Below are 18,085 nucleotides of genomic sequence, written 5' to 3'. Positions count from 1 at the left end.
TCCAATTTCATTGAACTGTGGTCAGATAATATGCATGGGATGATTTCAATTCTTTTGCATTTAGGTAGGTGTGCTCTATGGGCTAGGATGTGGACTCTTTTAGAGAAATACCCATGTGCTGCTTAGAAAAATGTGTATTCTGATGTTGTTGGGTGGAACACTCTGTAGATATCTACTAAGTCCATTTGTTCCCAGCTTTGGTTCAGATCTGTTATTTCCTTGCTGATTTTTTGTCCGGTTGTCCTAGCTTTTTGTGTAAATGGGGTGTTGAGGTCCTCTGTTACAATAGCGTTCTTAATTATATGGGTTTTCATGCCTGTTAAGATTTGTCTTATATAATTTGGAGCTCCTATATTTGGTGCATACATGTTTATGATTGTTCTCATCCTCTTGCAGTTTTCCCCTGACAAGTATGTAGTGACCTTTATCTATTTTGATTGTTGTCAGTTTGAAGTTTACATTGTCTGCAAACAGAATAGCTACCCCTGCTTTTTTCTGGGTTCCTGTTGCATGGAGGGGTGTTTTCCATCCTTAGACTTTCAGTCTATGGACTTCCTTTTGAGTCAAATGTGTTTCCTGTATACAGCATATTCTTGGATTTTGTTTTTTAATCCACTCTACCAGTCTGTTTCTTTTGACCTGAGAATTGAGGCCATTTACATTTACAGTTATAACCAATATGTGTTGATGTATCATTGTCATGTTATTTACTTGTGTTTGTTTCCTACTTTTCCTACCTGTTTACTTACTCTTCTTCAAGTTTCCTTTCTACTGTTGTTCTTGACATTGTGGTCAGATTTTTCTCTGTCTAGAATATTCTTTAGTACTCTTTGTAATGCTGGTTTGGTACTTATGAAATTCTTCAATTTCTCTTTGTTGTGAAAATATTTTATTTCTCCATTGAATTTGAGGAATAGTTTAGTAGGGTACATCAGTCTTGGTTGGAAACTGTTCTCTCTCAGGACCTGTAATACTTTGCTCCAAGCTCTTCTTGATTGGATAGTTTGTGCTGAGAAGTCTGCTGTGATCCTGATTGGCTTTCCTTTATAGGTAATCTGTCTATTTTCCCTAGCAGTTTTTAATATTCTGTTCTTTTGCTGGATATCTGGGAACTTGACTATTATATGTCTGAGTGTAGTTTTATTTTGGTTGTGGTTGGTTGGAGTTGTATATGCCTCATTTTACCTGTATATCAGGTTCTGTTTCCATACTTGGGAAATTTTCTGCTCTTATTTCTGCCAATATTCTTTTTATGTCAGTTGTGTTGCCTCCTCCTGTTCCATTGACTCCTATAAATCGTACATTATTCCACTTTGCCTTGTCTTGCAGCTATTCAATTGATTTTTCCCAGATCCTTGTTGATTTTACGAGATCCTTTCTTTCATGGTTGCTAGCTGCCATGCTGTCTTCAAAGTCTAAAGTTCTATCTTCAGCTTCATTCAAGGAGTTTGGGCAGCTTTCAGTGGAAGCTTTGTTTTCCTGGAAGTCTCTTTGTGTCTGGTTCATGCGTTCTAAGTCCTTTCTATATTTTTCTTTAACATTTCAGTCTATTGCCTTTGTTCTTCTATTTTCTTATATGTTTCTTCTTCAGATGTTTTGAGAAGTTCTTTCATTATTATTGTCATTTAATTTTTTGCCTGAGAGATTATTTCTGATCTCATCTCTTGTATATCCTTATAGAGTTGTTGCTTTACTTCATTGCAATCATTTCAGCAATTTCAGGCATGTGTTTACCAAGTTCTCCTATGTCAATGTCAGCTGGACTTGTCCTGAGTGGGGCGGAGTTCTGGATTGTGTTTTAGTCCTCGTCTTGTCATGTTTGATACCAGATGCAGAAAGCTCAGTTTCCCTCTTCAGTGGCTGCACAACAAAGGCCAGTAGTGTCCCTAGTTTTCCTGTTGTTCAGGTTTGCCCCTCAGTGTCCACTGAGAAGCAGTACTTAGTCTGGAGTTTTCCGGCAGTTGTTGATTTGTATTTAGTTATCCCAGGTATCAGACGCGGGCATTGGTGTCAGCTGATGGCAAACCATCTGATCCAGCATCCCTTGCAGTTCAAGGCACGTGCACTGCCCAGACTCGGGTTGCACTGGTGTGACAATCCCAGTCCAGTGGACCTATGTCCCAGGCAGTTCAGGGTACAGGCAAACCCCAGATGAACTATAGGGTCGACAGTGTGAACCCCCTGATTGTGTGTCTCCAGTCAGTTCAGGACACATACAGGAACCAGATGCGGGCCAGATTGACAGCAATCACAAACTGCCTGTGCCTCCGACCCCCCCCCCAGGGGGTCCAGGTGCAAGTAAAGCATGGACTCCAACCCCAGGGCCAGCAGCTCTTGGAGCACTCACTCACTCAGCACAAAGCCAGCACAGGGAGGGCCAACATGCAAACCCCAGTGAGAGCATTCCCCGAGGCTCCTGAGTGAGGAACTCCTATCTGCTGCCAGTGCATGGAGGGCCAACATAATTTCAATTGAAATTATCCATTGATATATACCAAACTTGGCATAGAACTTGACTTATTATAAGAAATTTATTAGGATAAAATATTTCTAAATGTGCATATTTAAAAATTTTAATATCAAGCAGGATTTTCCTCCAAAAATTTCAGTTTAGCTGTGTTGTGGCCAGTATTATATGAGGAGATTTTAGTGTGGATAGAGGCTCAAACCAAAGATTTCAAGTTTTACAAATTTTAGAGCTAAAATATCGAATGAGTTTGCTACTACAATTGTATGTGGGTGCAGTCCTTTCCAATTGTGAACTTCCACTGATTTAACTTAAAATGTTTCAAGGTTACTCATTTTTTAAATAGCTATATGGAGAGATATTTTCATATAATTCAGTCATAATTACCATTTTCTGCTTTTTTTACATTTTTCTTTAAGATCATCCCCATTCAAGATTGTACAAATATCTCCTTGGATGAATTTTCCCTTAATTTCTCTTTCAGCATAATCTAAGTCACACAGAACTCAGTACTATTATGTCAGCTGGAAAAGAAGCAAGAAAGAAAAGGTAAATTCTGGAGGGGGAACTGGGAAACTACAGAAAGTTTGAAACTGGCACTGACATGTTTTCCCTTGGTGCTTAAGAAATAAAATTTCGTGACTGTAGTGTCAGGTCTCTGCCCTTCGTTGCTCTTAACATCCAATGATTAATTGCAGACCCAAGCAGTGTCCACCAAAGGAATGGACCACCATGTCCAATCGTGCTTCCGGGTTTCCATACCAGATACTATTATACATCCAGGATAAGAAAGCGAAATCCAACTAGGGAGAGGAAAACAATAGCCACACTGTGTGAGTGAAATATTAATTCCTTTTAAACAGTGTGTTTCAATCAAAATGCACCCTTCAACCAGCTCACACACACACACTCACACATTATGTCTCCTGGTGAGAAAGCCTGCATTATGTGTCCTTCATGCCAAACACGAAAGAATATCAGGAACTATGGGGATATTTCAAAGTATTCAGAAAACTAGAAAATAGAAACAAAATGGGGGTCAATTTATTTATTTGTGATGAATTTTACTTAGTAAATATTCATAGAGTGTCCGTTCAGGCCATCACATAAATGATTTAAGGGACTTCACTCAGATCACATAAACAGCAAGTACCAAAGCTCAGACTGAAAGCCCAGCCTCTCGTGCTTCACTGCGAAACCAAACTACCATCACTGTTACCCAGTATCCACAATCAAGGAATTTGATTTTGGACATAATCTGAATAATATAGAAATACTAAATATGGATAATATTTACATCAGTATTTTAAAATGATTTCCTTTAAAAATATTCTTGTACATTTATCAGCTCTTCTGGATAAAGTCAGATGAGCGTATATAGAAGTTATTTGTATGTTAGTAAATAACTATTTCCAAACAGTACTAAGCTGTCATTATTTGGTAATCAATAGTTCTTCTGATATCCTTTATGCTGGGTTCCCTTTCTCATCTCTAGCTGCATTTTGCTCATAATGATTATACATTTTCTATTTTAATTTTTGGAGTGTTAAGTCAAAAGTAAATCATTGTACAATTTATTTGCACAAAATCATATTTATTTACATAAATATCCCTTATCATGGCCTTTCAAGGTATTGAGTCTACAGTTGAAAAATTGTATTTGAGAATTCTTTATGATTATAAATGCTATTGGCAGTCTTTATTTTTCTAGGATAATACAGTTATCAGTATGGTAAAGTAGCCTTATTTAACAATAAGTGTGTTATATTAATCGTATTGATAGTAGGGGTAGCAAAAACCATGGAACTGGAGACAAAATGAATCTGTTCTACTTTTAATTCTAACACCACAGGAACACCTCATCTACTCAACTTTGGTAACATTTGTCTGCATTCAGTATTTTCCACCCTAACTGCAACACATAACGTTAGAAATATTACTGAAAATGTCACTCTTGCCTTATTGCATTCTCTCTGCCCTCCATTCTCTGTCTCCGTGTTCTTTCTGTCCTTGTCTCTCTATCTCTCTCCTTACTTCTCCCTCCTCTGTGTGTTCTGACGTTGATACATATTCATCAGTATCATGAGATTTCTTTGTTACATGAATATTTTAAAAACATATATCAGTTAAATTAGAAAAAACTCTCTTCTTCTTTAAAAGATACTTGGGAATTTATACAACTCGGATGTATTTCTTCAGTTTCTTTAATCATTTATCATGCACCAAACAACCAGCAGTTCAAGGTCAGTGTCCTTCGGGAACTGAAACTTGCTTTGGTACATCACACTGCAGAGATAAGAAGGTCTGCTTCACAAGAAAACTTACACAAGGAAAAATTTCTTGCCACTAGGAGAGACCAAGCATCCCTTCACTTCAACAGTGCTTGTTCCTGTTTATACAACTGAGTCCACCAAACCCTATGATTCTTTTTTTGCAGATTGGTTTCCTTAATAATAACAAAAATGTCTTTGTTACACCCAAACCCATCTTTTCCTCAGATACACTGGTGTTTGGGACTCACTGTTCTCCCAACCAACATTGATGTAAAAAGAGGCAGGAGCTAATTTATATCTTTAATTTTGGAGGAATGAAACTCAATTTATAGATTGAAGACTTTGCTTTTGATTTAGAATTACCCTGACAACTATATCCTGGGTTTAGCCATTCTCTAATCTTTGTGAACATTAACTTCCCTGAGGCTACAGCTCACACACCCTTGTAGAAATCACTAACACCTTCCATAAAAAACATGTTCTCTGGATGATAACAGATTTCATATGTAAATGAGAACATTTTCACAGTAAGTAAGACACATTCACACTTATTTGAGCAAAGGAATTTGTCTGATGGGCCTCAGGCTAAGATCTCAAGAGATAGGGAGATTCTGCTGGATTATTTGAATAGGAAAAAGAAAGCACAGTTGCTCTTGTAAAAACAAATCACTTTGCTCCAGAAGGAGAAGGAGGCAGTGTAGTGACTGATGAAGGAGCTGCAGTGTTGGCTTTGAAATTAGAAGCTAAAAATGCAGCTCTAGGAGCTCACAAAGGCAAGGAGGTGGTTTCTGTCTTTGAGACCCTGGAGGGAGTGTGGCCAGACTGACACCTACATTTCAGCCTTGGCAAACTGATTTCAAAATTCTGACCTCAAACTGTAAAAATGTAATGTTACTTAATCCAGCTACTTTGTTGTAAACTGCTATAACAGCACCAGTAAAACCGATTCACTGTACAACAGTACCTGCTCTTTATTTATATTCCATCTTTGCCCTTTATACCACTTATTACCATTGTGCTAGTAAATGTAAATATTCTTTATTTCCTTAAAGGAAAGTGAGCACTTTGAAAGCAAGACAAATTATCTCAGTCACTGCTTCATCTATACCAAACAAAATATTTCTTGGCAAAGATTGGTAAGTAGTACACGTTTATTGAAAGTGTAATGTATAAACTGATAAATTACCATGTTGACATTTAACCTGAATATTGTTGAATTAGTAACATATATAAAAAATATAGAGCCGGCCATGGTGGCGCACCCCTGTAATCCCAGCTCTCAGGAGGCTGAGGCAGGAGGATCCTTGCAAGTTCAAGGCCACCCAGGACTACAAAGTGAGCTCAAGGCCAGCCTCAACTGCATAGCAAAAGCCTGGCTAAAAAAAAGAAAATTTTAAAAAGGAAAATTAAATGACAACTGAGGTTTTTAACAATAAAATATATGTGATAGATATAGTTTTAATTTTTGAAAGGATATATTGTTTCTCTACAACCCATTTTAATGTTTATTGAGGGGTTAAAGCAAAATTTATTTTCTTTTCCTTCATTTTTCATGATTTTACTTCAGTTCATTAGTCCATCTATCTAATCCATAATGTTTACCTGTCATGTGCAAAGGGGGTACACATACCTAATACATCCTGATTCCTTCTTACATTCTTTCCTTTCCCTCACACACCCTCCCCTCCGTCTCTTGATCACCCTCATTTCTTGGCCCATGTTTGCGATATATAGGATTTATTTCATATTTATTGTTTTAATGTTGCTTGAAAAATATTCAAAAGCAAAATTAACCAAAAATAAAATAGGAATAGACGGTTGTCCAGTTAATGCTATTCCAAATATTTAGTCACTTTAAGATAAATGCAGGTGAAAAGACTGATCTACATTACTCTCCTAACTCAGATCTGCAAAAGAGCAGTTATAGGTCTACCAAGTGGGAGATCAGGGCAGAAACAGGAAGAACCACAAAAAAGTCTGACTTCTAAGGATTAGAAAGAAGGAAAAGGCTGCACAGCGTAAAAATCAGCACTTTGACGTTCGCTGGGGGTCAAACTGTATGAACAAGTCCATCCGAAGATGTTAGGAAACCTGTAATTGCAGTGAGTTAGTCAGTTTATAGTTCGAGGCAGAAATCACTGCTTTGTGTCACAGTACGACCCAGTCTCTGGATTTGAGTATCAATTTTATCTTTTAATATTTTTATGGGATAAGAAAGTTTTCTTATTCCTCATTTTATAATGTATAAATTTATAAGCAAGGAATAAAATACAGTGGCAGCTCAGCATACAAACTTAAATTTCTTCCACAATTCAGGGGATCGTAGCTGCTTTCATATTAATCACCAGGTTCTGGGGTTTAAGAACAGAAGCAAAATTTTGCCAAGCACTTCTCTTTGCAAACCGAATTGTTCATGAACACAAATTGTTATGCACTGAACGATTACTGTATCTACCTTTCCAATAACTGAGTCAGAATTTATAAAATTTGCAGCACATATATGGCACACTACTGACGTTAATCTCTTCATCAATCTACAGGAAACATTAAGGTCTTGTGCTATCATGGACACTAGGTCATGGGGAAAATGATATTTTCTTTCCTCTGCCTGGTATCACCTTTTCTACAACTAAGGAGTTACATAAACCCAAATACATGGCAGGGTGGAATCATACAGACGTGAAGGAATTTCTTCTAGGAGGTTTAACTGAAATTCCTACTCTGCAGATTCCTTCTTTTTGCCTTTTGCCCTCTTTTACCTCATCACACTGTTAGGTAACTGGGGGGGGGGGTGATCATTTTGAGCTGGTTAAATGTCCCACTTCACACTCCCATGAACTTCTTCCTCAGCAACCTGTCCCTCTGTAGCATCTGCTGCTCGACTGTTTTTGCTCCCAAGATGCTGGTCAATGTTCTGTCAAAATCTAAGTCGAGCACATTTTATGGCTGTGTTTTACACAGCGTCTTTCTTGCAGTATATGTAACCACAGAGGGCATCCTTCCATCCACGATGGCTATGACCGCTCCGTGGCCATAGCAAATCCCTTGTCATACACAGTCATCATGACCCGAAGCGTCTGTGTGCAGATGGTCCTTGCATCCTGCCTCGGTGGGCTCATTAATGCCCTGACACACACTCTGGGTTTGCTCAGTCTCGACTTCTGTGGCCCCAACGTTGTGAATCATTTCTTCTGAGACATCCCGCCTCTCCTGAGGCTGGCGTGCTCTGACGCTCATACGAGGAAGCTGCTGCTTCTGGTCTTTTCTGGGGTCCTTGAGCTGTTCACGTTCATTGTCATCATGGTCTCCTGTTTCCGCACCATCATCACCATCCAGAGAATCCGCTCAGCTGAGGGGAGGCGCAGAGCCTTTTCTACTTGCATCTCACACCTGACTGCTGTGACCTTATTTTTCAGCCAAGTTCCCTCGAGAATCTTTACTGTGTACTTCATTTTGTTTGTCACAAAATCGCAGAGCTTCAAGATGGGGAAGCAAATAGAAAAAGTGCAATTTAGAGATGAGAATATACAAGGATCTCGCTCCACCTTGGAGTTTTAAATTATAATAGTAGACAATAAGAATGATGCATTCCTTATATCCATAGGTATGAATTTCCTTTCATGCTATAATAATGGACATTAAGATTCTCTCAATGACTAATAACTAAAGCCCTAAATAAAATCCAAACGTTCACTTCTAGGAAAATTCCCAACATGCCACTATTAGAAACATATTGGAAGGTAAAAGAACAATTTAGGAGGAAAAACTCCCCTGAACCTGTAGAGAAAGAATTACAATGCTAATGTACTTCACAAATCCTGCAAGTAAAAGAATACAAGGGATTAATTAAAGAGTTAGCTCATGAAAACCATGAATTATAAATGAGACATGTAAAGGGCAGCATTTTTTTGTTTGCTCTTTTGCTAGTGAAAAGAGCAATAGGGTTTAGAGTAGGCCTACTGGGGCTGGGGATATAGCTCAGTGGCATTAGTGCCTGTCTTGCAAGCAAAAATTACTGAGTTCGATTCCTGGTACCAAAAAATTTTTAAAAATACGGTAGTCATAGTGTTTTGAATTATGATACTGGGGCCACACGTTGTATAGCTGGGGAAATAGTGGAGGTGTGGGAATCTGATGGCTATTGGAGTTTGTAAGGCAGAAGCTTTCTGGGAAGCAGGTACAGGTAAGAACAGAGTAAAGATGCGGCAGATGTCCTGGATTATTGAAAGACACCAAAATGATCAAAATTGTACTAAAAATGGCAGGAGTAAAACATTCAAAAAGTGCATCTGTGTTCGCGGGTGTTCAATAGGAGAGTCTGAAAGGGTGACATGGTACTCTAGGCATTAGGATTGGGGCTTATACCCAAAGAATGCATTAACAATCCCTTAGGTGTTTTTACACATTTACATTATTCTTCATTCTGTTCTATTGATCTGAAATGTTTCCTAAAAGACTTAGAAAATTATGAGCCAAAGACCTTACAAATGACAGGGACATGTTTACTTATGGAGGTATGAATTTACATTGACTGAAAGAGCAGTTCTGAAAAAAACCCACAAAAATAAAATATGATAGTCATGTCTTGAAAAAGAGTGACTATCTTTTAGAGAAAACAAAAAAGTGTGTCCTTGGGAGGGTGTTAACACACTGACTGAAGACACATCTGGAAACCTCCACCTTCCAACTAGAAATTAATAAAAAGCACAAAGCATAGAAGGCATAATTTGGTCTCCTTGACTATAATGATTTTGATTGTATTGTTGTTATTGTCATTTGAATGTTTTCAAATACATTTCACTGTAAATTCTTTTCAGAAGCTTTTATTCTTCAAGCAGGATTTTCTAAGAGAAAAGATCATACTGATCATTTATAATTGTGTATAAATTGTGAATACACTATATGTAAGATACTAGGGAGACAGAATTAAGAGTTAGTAATGCTCTAGGCCTCCAAAAGGAGGGATCATTTACAGTCGAGTCACAATCTTAAAATATTGCTTAACTACCACAAATATTACTGGTCTGTAATTTAGGAAAATACAATGAAGAAATTTAATTCTTGTTAATGTAAATAGTATAGATTAATTCTTACATAAGTGCATGCATAAAGGAAAAATGTGAAACATTGCTACACAACTCCCTTAGGATATAGATTTTATTGATACAAAAGCCATAAAATTGAGTATCAGCATCAACAAGTAAGACCTGAGGAACAGATATTCAGGAAATAGATGGTAGTGAGATAGCATGGAAAAAGGAAACATGTAGAAAGAAAGCTAAAATAATCATTATTTTAAAATTATACTTCTACAAAAAGGTGCAGCTTCAGAATCCCAAAGTTATGTCAGCATTTTCCCCTTCCAGATAATTCACCCAAAACAAAACAGAATAAAACAACACAACATCAAGAGCAGAACAAAATAACATAAAAGTCTGTGTGTCATAAAGACACCAAAAATTGTACATTGTGCCCCGGGCCCATGCTTTTCACATATAAATTGCCACAATTTTATTTCTGAGGAAGGAGCAATATTAGTGATCTAAACACTGACCATAGAAATGACTTGCATTCTAAAAGTTTATGAATGGCAATCTGTCAGACCTTAGCAATACACAACTTAGATCTCTCATGTGAAAGGCACCCCCAAAACTATATATCCATATCTAGGTAGAGACCACAGCACACCTCACTCTTAAATTTCAGACACCCTTCTGACTGTGTGTGCTTATTCCATTCTGTAATTTCCTGTATGTCCTAGTGATGTAACTGAAACTTATATTTATTTCGTGGGATTCAGGAAACTTATTGTGTGCAGGGGGTAAATTATGCTTCTCCATATCTTCTTTGCTAAATGTCCTCAGACATCTCTTTGGTGAGCCAACCCAGAGGTAAACTGAGGATTCAACTCTGGTATGTTCAGCCACGTTTTTCTTTTTTAACTCCTTGTCCACTGACGGCACTGTCTCATTTACCCTTTCTGACTCTGTCTCCATTTCTCTACAAGCACATGCAGCTTCAGTTTCCCTTTTCATTGGTTCAGTGATCTGACATCCCTGGAAAATCTGTCCTTGGATATAAAAAACATCAAAATTATGAGGCACTCACTTCCTCTAACCTCAAATGTAAAGAGGTGTCAGAGAGCATAGTTCAGGTTCTTCAGGAAATTCATGTGGAAAACCCTTGGGTCAGCATGCCCCACTTCTGGGTCAGGTGGATTTAAAACTAGCTCAGCACCCTAGCATTTTATCATAATTGTCAGAGTCCATAGAAAATCTTTGATTTCCTAAAGTTCTCCTTACAAAATGGCAGCCAATAAAAATTAACCTTAGAAGAAATTTGCTTTAATTCCTACAACCTCATTCCAAATGGCAGCTTCGCAGGGATTTATACCTCAGTGCATCAGTGATCTGTCCCATTTCAACCACAAAAATGCTATCAGTGTGTCTGATAGTCCTATAGAAGAGAATACAGTTAGGATAGTCACCATAGCAAAGAATGTGTGCTGACCCTTGAAGTTTTCTACTAAATCAGTAACAAAATGACCTACACTTCCACAAGAGAAGATACTCAAGGTTGCTAAGTGGACACTAACTCAACACTCTGGATCATTCCACATCAGTTAGCATGCTGCTGTTGATCTAGAGCAATACTCTTGGGGAAAAGGCGGGTATACTTTCTTTCCACCTAGTGAAAACTCCTCAAAGGAGAAACTTCTCATGCTCAGTCCAACCATTAGTGTCTCATCAACTTTTCCCAGGATCTGTTATTCACGACAAATTTGGCAGGGCAATGCTGGCAGAATCCAAATGATTTTATGAGGTCAAGTGACTCTTAGTAAAACTAGCATTGCTGAAGTTGTAGTTCGATATTTTATACATCTCAGTATTTAGAAAAGGCTGCTCCATAGCACTGAAGCCAAAATATGGTGTTCGGAAGCTGAAAGTATTATTTGATAAACTAGAACTGCATTTGTTTTCACTCTGCAAATATAATCAGTGTATTTTTTTGATTTCTCATCTAAGAGAAATTGTGCAATAAGAGGTATTGCGCAATATTTCAGCCTGTGCATTTGATTTACTTCACTTCATGTTAGGGTCTCAAGGCACATCCATTCTTCTACAAATGACTCAAGTTCATCATTTTTATGGAAGAGAAGTGCTCCATTGTGTATCAATACCACATTTTCCTTGTCCACTCCTCTGTTGATGGAGCTATAAGACAACTCCAAGGTAAGGCTATTATGAATAATAATAAAATAGCAGTTTAATTGCTTTTCTGTTAAATCATGTAAAGCGTCACACATTATTGATTTTGTAATTTATGCATTTATATACATCATCTAACTTTCTTAGGGACAAAAATGCTTAGAAGCCAATTATACTCTTTCAAGAATGTCAGGGAATTCCCCTAAGTCTAAAATTGTACATAACATAACATTTTTTTATTAGCATGTAGAGTTCTCTTCTGGTCCTTGATACTGGTCTCTTATTTAAGTTGCTGTAACTGTAAATTACACAGAGTGCTTGCGTTGGCAGCACATATGATAAGTTCCAAAGAAACTCATTTGCAGCACGCGTCATCAATTCGGTGAACTTTGATCACACTGTAGGTTTCCGGAATCGAATCTGCAAGCCTATTCCCCTTGTGCTCACCTTCGTCCATTGACAGTGTCGCCAGGTTTTGCATTTCATTTATTCTATGTGATCTTTCAAGAGCTTTCGTTTTGCATTCAAAAGTATTCTATGCTTTTCTAATAGGATGTCACTACTTTAGATAACTTTATTATGCTACTTTCACTTTGTACACTTTTTGATTAACATAAGCACTCTATATTTTATTTACTTTCCTGTTCTACTCTGTTTTTTATACTACTACACCAGACAAGTCAAAATATTTTCATCAGAATTTAAAAATCATCGGCCACACACTAAACACCATTATAATTGCTCTACTAATGAAAATAATGACAACAAAATACAAAATTATGTTAAAGAAATACAAAGCCTATGAGATGTGAATGTAAAATCTTCACATCACATCATGTATATACTGGATGAAACGATTGAAAGTGAAAAGGGTTTTTGAAACATAGTTCCACAGGTCTGTGGTGCTTAATGAATTGTAGAGCAGTATAGATTTTAAAAGTGAACTACCCAAAAGGAGGAAATTCAGTCATCTCTGTACTTGATGTGTGTGTGTGTAATCCTTTAGGAATCTGAATTTCACAGAGTCATTACTAATGTGTGTAGAGTATGACACCATGAATTAATTTATATAAACTTAAAGGACCCACTAATGTACATAGAAGATGCGTGAATATTTTTATTGTAAAAGAAAATAAACCATTGTGGTACTTTTATATAATGGAATATTATTCAGCCATAAAGAAAGAGAAACTTGAGGCTTTTACAGGTAAATGGTCACAACTAGAGACCACACTCATAAGTGAAATAAACCAAACTTCCTTGGGTAAGCAACGTATTGTCTCACTAGATTTAGAACCTGAAGGAGTGAATAAAAATTTGGAGGTATGATAGACATTGAAAAATGAAAGAAAACTGCTCAAAAGTAAACAGCAAGTGGGGTGAGGGAAAAGAGAAGAGACAGAAGAGGTAATTGTGTACATATGTATATACAGGAGAGCTAACAGAGTTGTACTACTGACTTCTATAGATTTACTTAAAGAAGCAGTTAATGATCAATTATTTGATCAGTTTTGTATGTCTATACTTGTTTTCCTCAGAAACCACATTGAAGATATCAATATGTAATGCAACAACCATTGTTAATTTCCTATCACTTTGTCTGTAATACAGTATTGCTTGTATTGTTCTTATCCTATTATGGAAATGGGTATCTGTTAATATGTTTTTATTCTATCATTTTTAAAATTAATTTAAAGAAAGGAATTAACCCAAATGAATGCAATTAGAAAAGAAAAAAGCAAAATCATAAGAGACACCAGCAAAATCTGAGATCATATTCGTAACTATTTTGAGAACTTGCACTCCCATAAAGAGGAGACTTAAGAAATGGATAGCTCTTTTATACACATGAATTGCCAAAATTGAACTCAGAAAATGAAAATCCCTGAATAATTCAGCAACAGACAAGGAAACTGAAGCAGTAAGGAGAAAAAGCAATAACAACAATAAGAACAACCACAACAAACTGTCAGTTAAGTAAAGTCCAGACCACATGGATTCAGACCTAAACTCTTTAAAAACTTCAGGGAAGACCTATCAGGTTGCTCCTGAAACACTTTAACAAAATTGAACGGAAAAGACAACTCTCAAAGTCATTCCTGGAAGGCAGTATTACCGTGATTTCAAAACCAGACAGGAATCCATCCAAGAAAGAACTACAGAGAAACCTCTGTAATGAACATAAGTCTTTAAAATCCTCACAAAGATACTGGCAAAGAAGATGAAATGAATCATCAAAAATATCGTACATCATGAACCACTAGACCTCATCCCAGGGATACAGGAATGGTTCAACAAAGGCAAAAGTCAATAAATATGATATATTTTACAAACAGAAACGTGGACAAAAAACATAAACATGCCAACTGATTCAGGAAAAGTCTTTGGTGAAGTCTCACATCCATTCATGAAAAATCCCTGAAGAAAATACATATAGAGGCAATTCATCTCAATCTGATAAAACATTTATGATAAATTAATGATTGATATCATATTATATGGAAAAAAGGTGAAATCTCTAAAATCATAAATAAGGAAAGGATTTCCATCTATCAACATGGATGTTCAATATAGGATGCTAAATGTTAGCCAGGTCTTTCTTGCCCAGGATTGCTTTTGCAAATCTGGGTCTCTTCTGGTTCCAGATGGATTTTAGGAATGTTCTAGATCTGTGAGATATTCTAGTGGCATTTTAACTGGAATTCCATTGAATCTGTGCAACAATTTAGGAAGTATGGCCATTTTCCAATGTTGCTTCGTCCTATCCATAAGCAAGGGATATCTCTCCATCTTCTGAAGTCCTCTTCAATCTCTTTTTTCAGAGCACCGTAGTCTTCTTCCTACTCTGAAACTTACTCCAAGAATGCATCCAACCCAATTCTCCTTCCTAAGCCTCCTTTATTATCCTGAGGAACATGTTTTTTCTCTATGAAATCTGGTGTGCCAGCCTGTGACTCTCTCACAACCTGTGATCAAACACATTCTCCCTAGCATCATGTCTGTCCCTTAATCAGCTAAAAAGAGTTTCCCTTGGATCATACTCTTGATCTTCTTAACCTGTAGAATGTAGTAATGATTCTTTTCCTGGAGACAGGCTATGATGAATATTTTCAATTTGCTCTTCCAGATCCCATCTCCCGACCCTCCCTGCCCTGCCTAGTGCCTCAGAAGATTCCCCTCTGGAGTTGCATTAGTGCTGTGCATGGTCTTCGGCTTCTGGATGCTTTAGTCAGAGAGTGGTAGCTATAACAGATTGGAAGATGGGAAGAGAGTGAGGTCAAGGCATCCTTAGCTCTGGTCTTGCTGGATCCCTAGAGGTTAGGGATATCCTCTTCTAAGGGATGCACCTGTCTCTCCTCTAAGTGGCTTTCTGGGGGTTCTGGGTTTCTCTCCTATTTTCCCTGGGACGGGCAGGCCTAGCTGGCTGCAGCAATGCTCTGTTGTTTCTTAGGGCTTCACTTACCTTTCTACACCTTCATAAACACTTCCTTTATTAAACTCTCCTTGATTACACCATTGGAGGGTCGCTTTCTAGATACAGCGTGATAGAAATGTGTTTATCCTTTCTTTCCACCATTGCCTGAAAAACCATGACTGACTGACGACTTCTGGGCAGGAACCCTTGCAGGGACAGGGGATCCAAAGGTGAATGAGACGTTGTTTTTCCCGGAGCCCGGTGATGGTGAGGAAAACACAAGGGAGGAAGGCGGTGGTGGAGCTGGACCAGCACTTTGGCTAACGAGGGAAATTCTTCACTCTCTCTGTTGCGCCCTGCGGTCTGAATGTTTTTGTCCCCACACCGAGTCAGATGTTGGAATCTTTACTAGCAAGATACCAATATAAGGAAGCAGGGCCTTTGGGAGGTGAGTAGGTGGTGACAGCAGAGCCCTCACGAATGGGATTAGTGCCTTATAAAGAGACCCCAGAAACCTCACTTCCTCCATCCACCATAGGAGGGCACAGCAAGAAGGTGCCACCTACAAGCCCGAGAGCAGGCTCTCACCAGACACTGAAGCCGATGGCACCTTGAGTTGGGACTTCCCAGCCTCCAGAGTTGTGCTGAATAAAGTCCTGTTGTTTACAGGCCCCCTACCTGGTTTATGGTGATTTCTTATCCACACCAGCCCAAATGGACCAAGACAAGGCTTGGGCAGAGAAATGCTTTCTGAAGAATGCAGAACTGGCTTTGACTCTCCAGGGCCAAGTGGAAATTAGCAGGTGAGGGGGAGCATGAAGAGGTGGGGAAGAGCAGAGGAAAATGCTGTGAGGAGACTCTACTGCAGGGCTGGAGCTTCATGGCATTCAGAGGCAGATGGGAGGTGGTTGAGGCAGAATGAGGCCTCTTGCTCTGTTTCTGCCATGGCGGGGGTTTTGTGTTTATCCTGACCTGTATGGGTCTGTTGGGTTCTTGCTGTACCCAGGGAAGGAACAGCGGCCAGAATGAGGAAAAAATAGACAACAGACAAAAAGCTGGGATCAGGTGGAGGTCCTCTTTCTGAGCAAAGAAGGGGAACTGCTCGAGAAGAGTAGAGCATTTATTTCTACCCTCCAGAGGTTCGTTAATTTTGACACTCTGCCCAGGAAGCAGTTAACAAACTACAATGGCTTATTTACGTGCTTCAAGGAGCTCTCTTGTTCTCGAAGCTCCCGTGTTCTTGAAGCTTCTGTGTTCTCAGAGCTCCCGTGTTTTCAGAGCTCCCGTGTTCTCACAGCTCCCGTGTTCTCAGAGTTCCCCTGTTCTCAGAGTTCCTGTGTTCTCGAAGCTCCTGTGTTCTCGAAGCTCCCGTGTTCTCAGAGCTCCCTTGTTCTCAGAGCTCCCTTGTTCTCAGAGCTCTCATATTCTCAGAGCTCCCGTGTTCTCAGAGCTCCCGTGTTCTCAGAGCTCCCATGTTCTCCAAGTGGCTTCATCTCGCACGTGTAGTTACTTTCCAGCCACTCCCAACACTGCACATGAAAGGGACCCAGGGAAGGGTTTTGTGTTTTAGAAAGATCTCTCTGGATGCAGTCTGGGCAGTGGTCCAGAAAGGAATCCCTGAAGGTGATGGAAATGCATGTGACAGGAGCTGGGGATTTAGCTCAGCTGCAAAAGCGCCTGCCTGGCAAGCTCAAGGTCGTGAGTTCGGTTCCCGGTACCGGAGAAAAACAAAAAAAAGAAAAAAAGAAAAAAAAAGAAATGCATGTGACAGCAGAGCAAAGGAATAGTGAGAAGCAGGCCCAAAGCCACGGCAGCGGCAGAGTGAATGCACACTTAGAGGAAGTCTCCATGGGTATAGTGCGATTACCGCAGAACTTGCCATTGCCTTCGCATTTTCAAAATGGGATCTGGAAATGTAACTGTATCAGGGGATTGGAAAGTTCTAGTTCTGTATATAATCTATATCAGGCTTGCAAATTTCAATATCATATTAACATTGTAAGTTTGAAATAATATTACATATCTGCATATGTATCACCACCAGCCTCATCCAAATAATGAGTTAGAGGGAGGAAGATCCAAGCTTCAGTGGGCAGACCACTAACACAGCCTTTCCTGCTGCACTAGGCCAGGATTGAGGGGACCTACCTCTACTACCTGTGCCCTGGCTACTTTGTCCTTCCATGCTGCCAGGCCAAGAGTGCAGGCAGCCATCAGAATGCAGCAAATAATCTACTTGGATTAGTTCAGCTCAGAATGAGACAAGAAAACTGGAACCAGAATTGTTCTTTGAACAAAAGCTGTTTTCCCTCTCTGTTTCTTCCTCCACTGATGCAGGTTATCATTGGGGGAGATGAGAGATGGGAAAGAAAAATGAGGGGTGTGTTCATGTTCTGAAGAAGTTTGACTTGGCTCAAGAGGAACAGAACTGAAAACAAGACTATTGAAATAAGATGTTTGTGCTTTTCCTATATCTCTTTTCTCAGTGCCTCTATCCCTAAAGATAGCTCCTATGACAGGAAGAGAATTTTGTCTGTCTTCTTGTACAAGATTCAGGTGTCTCTCCCTGGAGAAAAAGAACAGGTCCACAAGAATTCATTAGCGGCATAGCATTCCTATACACAAACAACGAACAGACTGGGAGAGAAATTATGGAAACCATACCTTTCAAAATTACATACAAGAAATTGAAATATTTAGGAATCAATCTAACAAAAGGAGT

The 18,085-nt window shown here is 38.8% G+C and overlaps 1 pseudogene; it reads left to right on the top strand.

Moving 5' to 3' along the window:
* The first annotated feature begins 7,395 nt into the window (after positions 1 to 7,395).
* LOC102020692 lies at positions 7,396 to 8,298 on the top strand (annotated as a pseudogene).
* Positions 8,299 to 18,085: the final 9,787 nt, after the last annotated feature.

Source organism: Chinchilla lanigera, unplaced genomic scaffold, assembly GCF_000276665.1.
Source record: "Chinchilla lanigera isolate Chin_1 unplaced genomic scaffold, ChiLan1.0 scaffold00110, whole genome shotgun sequence".
NCBI lineage: Eukaryota > Metazoa > Chordata > Mammalia > Rodentia > Chinchillidae > Chinchilla > Chinchilla lanigera.
Note: the sequence above shows the minus strand (reverse complement) of the source record. Positions and strands in the feature narration are given on the sequence as shown.